The sequence below is a fragment of the Nannospalax galili genome, unplaced genomic scaffold (assembly GCF_000622305.1).
Source record: "Nannospalax galili isolate Female #2095 unplaced genomic scaffold, S.galili_v1.0 scaffold286, whole genome shotgun sequence".
NCBI lineage: Eukaryota > Metazoa > Chordata > Mammalia > Rodentia > Spalacidae > Nannospalax > Nannospalax galili.
This window is the reverse complement of record NW_008359442.1, coordinates 10,343,353-10,349,352: the sequence shown is the minus strand read 5'-3', so window position 1 is coordinate 10,349,352 and position 6,000 is coordinate 10,343,353. Positions and strand designations below refer to the sequence as shown.

Here is a 6,000-nt window from a genome sequence, read left to right as displayed (position 1 = left end):
TGCTAGCAACCCATGGACTCATGAATAAGTGGCCATAGTGGCAGGGATGGAGTTTGTACTTGGGCTCAGCAAAAAAGGTCAATTTAGTTGTAGATGCTGCTGAGTGCCTAATGTGGCAGAGACTAATACTAGTCTTGAAATGGCACTGTTCCCTAAGGTGCTAAGCCAGCGAGCTATCTTATAGAAGGTTGATGCCACTGGAGTACTTCCATCATGGAAAGAGCAGCATCTTTCCGGCAAATGGGCACATGCTTGTGGAGTTCACTGACTGTACTATGTTCCCTACTTTCCTAAAACAACTTGGCTTCCTAAAACAACAGAATGTCTTTTTGAAGATTGCTAAGTAGTAATACTTTGCAGGACTTGGGCCAAGTTCTCAGATTATGTATTCTCTGAACTAATGTCTAACATGCTGTTTCTTCAGCAGCCAGGATTCACAGGTCTAATTAAGAGGTCGGAGTCAGAGTGGCATCTCTTATGCCTTTAGTGACCCACTGACAAAATTTTTGCCTCTTGTCATTGTGAGCATATATGCTCTGTTGGCCTAGAGATCTTAGTTCCAAAGGAAGAAATGCTTATACCAGGAAATAAGATAATTCCACAGAAATGGAAGTTCATATTGCCACCTACCCAGTTTGAACACTGTGTTTCTGAATCAAAATGCAAGAGAGGAGTTACGCCAGCTGGAGTATTTTATCTTGACTAAAGGGGAAAGTGGTCTGCTATGCTACATTGGGGAGAAAGGAAGAGTATGCCTGGTATATAGAGATCCCCTCAGGGTATCTTAGTATCATTGTGCATGTAATCAAAGTCAATAGAAAACTACAGCTCAATTCAATCAGGACTACTAATAGCCCAGGTCCTTCAGGAACAAGGAAGATTAAGAATTATAACTAGCTAAGGTGCTTGTTGAAGGAAGGTAAAGGGAACAGCAAAAGTAGCAGTTATGAATAACATCTATAATAGAATTACAGAAGTATTTCCTCCTCATTTTGATATAAATGCATGTATAACATATTGGTAAATAGTTTTATTTTTCTTCCCTTTCTTGTCCCTTTATGACCATTTAGGGTGGGTAGTAAGGGGACTGAATGGAGGAACTCAAACACATCAAGCACACACATTCCCTTTGTTATCTTTAATGAGAAATGTATGGCTTAAGAAAATGAATTTGGTGCATCTATTTGACAGACCTGAGGCAGTTACTGTCTGCTTCTAAGGTTCCCATTACAGATGCAAGAAGAAAGTTTCCTCCAGCTTTCTGTCTGACTGTGACAGCCAAGACTGAATAGAGGAACACAGAGAGGAAAAAAAAAAAAAGAAAAGAAAATGAATTTGGGTGCCAAGAGGTAGACTTATAATGAGTAATTTTATTAGTCAATTTGGAGAGTGTTTTGGGGATGAGATGAAAGTTTAAATCTGCAAACTCTTGAGTCAATAGACTGCTCTCCATTGATGTAAGTGGGCCTCATCCAATGAGTTGAAGGTTGAATGAATAAAAAAAGACTTACTGCCTTTAGAGTTCATCTGTACCAGTAACTTTCATGGGTTTCAAGCTTGCTAGACCACACTGCAGATTTTACATGCTACAGACCGCATAACTACATGAACCAATTCCTTATAATAAATATATGTATCAGTACACACATACTTAAGCCCAGTAGCAGACACTTGTAATCCCAACTACAGGGAAGAATGAATCAGGAAGAATGGCTTCCCAATTCAAAGCCAGCCTAGGGTAACTTAAAACTCATCTCAAAGTAAAAACAAGCACATGCTAACTCACAGATCAAGTGTTTGCCTATAACGGGTAAGACCCTGGGTTTAAATCCGTAACACTAAACAATCTCCCCAATCCTTTCTGGGTTCTAATCTCTGGAGAACTCTAGTACACATGGATTTTTAATTTCTATGTTAGTATTACTATCTTCTCATTCTGATGTGACCATCTAATAACTTGCTTCTGACTGGGACATAACAGTCCATGTGTCTAGAGCCAAACTACGCCCTCAAAAGGGTTCTAACTCCCAGCACCTGAGTATAGGAGGAAATAAGAGTATTAGTTTGATGTCCTAAGATGAGATCATTTGAATGGGCCCTCATACAGTAAATCTAGTGTCCTTGTTAGAGAAATGTCATGTGAAGATAAAGGGTACATAGAATACCAAACAACAGCAGAGACAATTGGAGTGATACTGCCACAAGGAAGTAGTATCAAAGACTGACAGCCACTATCATAATCTAGGACAGGACAAGGGAATTCTGCCCAGAATCTCAAGGAAAGCACTGGCTGCTACCTTCATTTTAAACAGAAGTCTAAAAGCCCTTGATGGTTCTTTATTATGGCAGCCCTAGGAAGCCAATACAATTTTCATTTGCAAGTTTTACCTATCTGTACCCATGCTGATAGTATCAGATTGCTAGAATGCCTCCAACTTCTTGCCACTATAAATAATGCTAATAAAATTTACTGTTTAAGATGTCAAATTTGGGTGTGATCTATTATAAAGAAATAGATGACTAAACTAATGCCATAGGCTTTCTCTCCATCCCCAAAACTAATGGGTAGCAAATGAGATTTCCTTGTTTTGATTTATATTTTTTTTCTGAAAATTGATTCTGAGCATGTAACAATCTGTTTAGAACCTTTGCATATTTTATATTGGCATGACTCTTTTCTCTTTTCCCCCGCTTCTAATGCTGAGACATGGTCTTGCTATGTGGCAGGTTGGCCTTAAACTCATGGCTTCTCTAACCTATACCATGAAATACAAGAATCTGAACAGAAAGATGGAAAACAGTAACTTGGAAGAAGCAGGAATGGTATAGGGAAGAAACTACTCTATTTTTGAAATCAAAACTGAAGATTATAATAAAGGAGCATTAGAGAATAAAAATGAACTTGTGTTGATCAAAGATATCAAAGTAGATAAGATATAAAATATGGACAATAAAACTATAATTACATAGGTAAATACAGCAGAGAGACAGAACACTGGTTGTTCTTGCAGAAGACCCGGGTTCAAATCCCAGCACCCACATGGCAGCTAACAACTGTCTATGGCCTCTTCTGTCCTCACAGGCATTGCATGACACAGGTGCACTTACCAATATGCAGGCAATACACTCATACACATAAAATAAAAAAATAAATAAAATATTAAAAAAATATTTTTATTTGTGTTTGCATGCATGCCCATAGCACATGTATGGAAATCAGAGGATAATTTGAAGGGACCAATCCTCTTCTCCCACCATGAGGGACCCAGGGATCGAATTCAGACACTAACTCATGGACAGGTTAGTCCAACTCTTACGCAGGAGGCTTTGATAGCTTCCTTTTACTACTGTGGTATGTAACTGATAAAAGCCATATCCTTTCGTATCTATTCTTCTTCCTCCTCCTCCTCCTCCTCCTCCTCCTCCTCCTCTTCTTCTTCTTCATCCCTTTCCTAACTCTGCACTCCAGTTTCTTGGGTGGTAAACACAAACTCTGCACCTCTCTCCCCAAACGCTTATCGATAAATGCTAGTTTTGGCTTTTATCTTATAGGAAAGGGCTCACAGGAGCATCTTACTATCTATTCTAGTAGATCCATGTATTTACTGAGCATACACTTAACACATTGGCTTTTGTTCTTTTTTTTTTTTTTTTTTGTTTTTTTTTTGGTCTTTTTGAGACAGGGTCTCCCTGTAGCCCCAGCTGTCCTGGAACTCACTATGTAGACCAGGCTGATCTTGAACTCACAGAGATCCACCTGACTCTGCCTCCCAAGTGCTGGGATTAAAGGCGTGCGCCACCACGCCTGGCTGCTTTTGTTCTTTTAAGCCAGAAATGCTGGCCTTTATCTTTGATTTGTTTTTGTAGTTTTGAGTAAGTAAATTTCTTTGAGTAATTTACTGATAATGACACTGGAGTTGTTTCTAATTTTTACTACTGCAAACCATGCTACAAAATAATCAGGTTACATGTGTCATGTGTGCAAGTGTAACAAGATAAATTTTAGGAAATACAACCTTCTGGACCAAAAATTAAATGCATTCTCACTGGTAGGTATTGCCCAATTGACTTCCACAGGGCTGTATCAATTTACATTCAACAACAGTCTCTGAGCACTTTTCCCTGACAACCAGCAGAACATGCCACCAACCTTCATGTTTCTGCCAATAAATGAACGGTAACACTTTTAGTTTAGTTTCTCTTTCTGTGAATGAGGTTGGCAGCTTTTTATATACTTAAAATGTACTCTAATTTTCTGGGAATTATCTATTCACATTACTGTCCACTTTGTGGAGTGTGCTGTGCTAACATGACTACTCTTCATCTATGATGTGATTTACACGTGTCTCACTCATTTTAAATTACAAGTAAGTTTTAGGTTGCAAAGATTTTTTGCTGCAACGCCATAACCACTGAACAACTCCCCTTTACTCAGCCCCTAATAAAAACCATTTCTGCTTTCCGGTTCTGTGTCTGACTACTTTAAATACCTTGTATAAATGCAATCATACATCAAGCCCAGGGCTCTGCACACATAAGAGTGAAGAAATTTATCCTTTTATTTCTATTTTTTGGTCTTTCTGAGACATGGTCTCCCTGTAGCCCCAGCTGGCCTTGAACTCACCAAGATCTGCCTGCCTCTGCCTAATGAGTGCTGGGGTTAAAGGTGTGCACCACCATATCCCGCTGAAATTTGTTCTTTTAAAAGGATGTTTTAAATTTGTAATCCAGGCCTGGAACCATCAGCACTCCTCCTGCCTTAGCCTCTCAAGTGCTGGGATCACATATATGCATCATGAAGCTCAGCAATACTTTTCTTTTTATGACTGGCTTATTTCACTTAGCATACCACTTTCAAGACACATTCATTTTGCATCACATGCTTTTCAGAGGCTGAGTAATAGTCCACTGTGCACATATCACATTTTCTTTATCCACTCAGAGGCATTTTTTCATTGTTTTTTTTTTTTAAGATAAAATCTCATTCACCCAGACTGGCCTTGAACACTCAATTCTTTTGCATCTGCCTCCCAAGTGCTAGGATTTGCTGTATCGGGCTAGGTGCTGTTTGCTTAATTTATCAGTATTGTGTGTGTATACACATGATGGCGGGGGAATAAAAATGTGGAGGGAGGAAAACTCTGTGCAATCAGCTCTTTCTTTCCACTTTTATGTGGGATCTGGGACTCAAATTCAGGTGGCCAGGCCTGCACAGAAAGCACCTTTACCTGCTGAGCCATCTCACCAGCCTCAAGAGTGTCTTTTTAAAGTAGGAAACCTTATCAATGACTTTATGACTTCTGAACTGAGTTTGCTGATGCTAGGGATTGCACCCAGGGTCTTCTGCACTCTTCTACCAAGCTACATCCCTAGTCCAACCTGCTTTTTAGATGCTTTCCCCATACCAAGAACATAAAAAGCCATCTTCCACGTTTTTAATACTTACATGGATTTATTTTTCAATGACTCATGTATGAAGTATGTGGGGAAATTTTTTTTTTCTTGGCTACTCATTTTTTTTTCCTTACACACTTGGAAACATTATGTCTATTATTTAAAATTAAAATTAATTTATAAAGGTCCCTTAGTGACAACTGTTATCTTCAATATATTCTTCCACTCCAAAAATTTGGCATATTTTTTCATTTGCTCAAGGCTTGTTTTTGTCTTTCTGTCAAAATATTTACTGCTGTGGCTGGAGAGATGGCTCAGTGGTTAAGAGCACTGGCTACTCTTGCAGAGGACCCAGGTTAAATTCCCAGCACCTGAATACGGCTAACAACCGTCCATAACGCCAGTTCCAATGGGAATCTGACACGGTCGTCTGACTCCACGGGCACTGCACGACATGGGTGCACTTACATACAAGTAGGCAACACATACACATAAAATAAGAAATAAAATAAATATTTACTGCTATCAAATCTTTCCTCTCTCCCTCCTTTTTTTGGGGGAGGCTTTTTTAGACAGGGTCCCCCTGTAGCCCCAGCTGGTCTGGAA

General features: G+C 39.3%; 1 protein-coding gene and 1 non-coding gene across 2 annotated transcripts in view; one reads left to right on the top strand and one right to left on the bottom strand.

Moving 5' to 3' along the window:
- The window catches only part of Fbxo11 (F-box protein 11), a 90,641-nt gene that overhangs the window by 57,567 nt on the left and 27,074 nt on the right, over positions 1-6,000 (bottom strand). The window lies entirely within an intron of this gene.
- LOC115068456 lies at positions 1,175-1,304 on the top strand. The gene has a single exon (XR_003847800.1). It is a non-coding gene; the product is annotated as a small nucleolar RNA SNORA31 (small nucleolar RNA).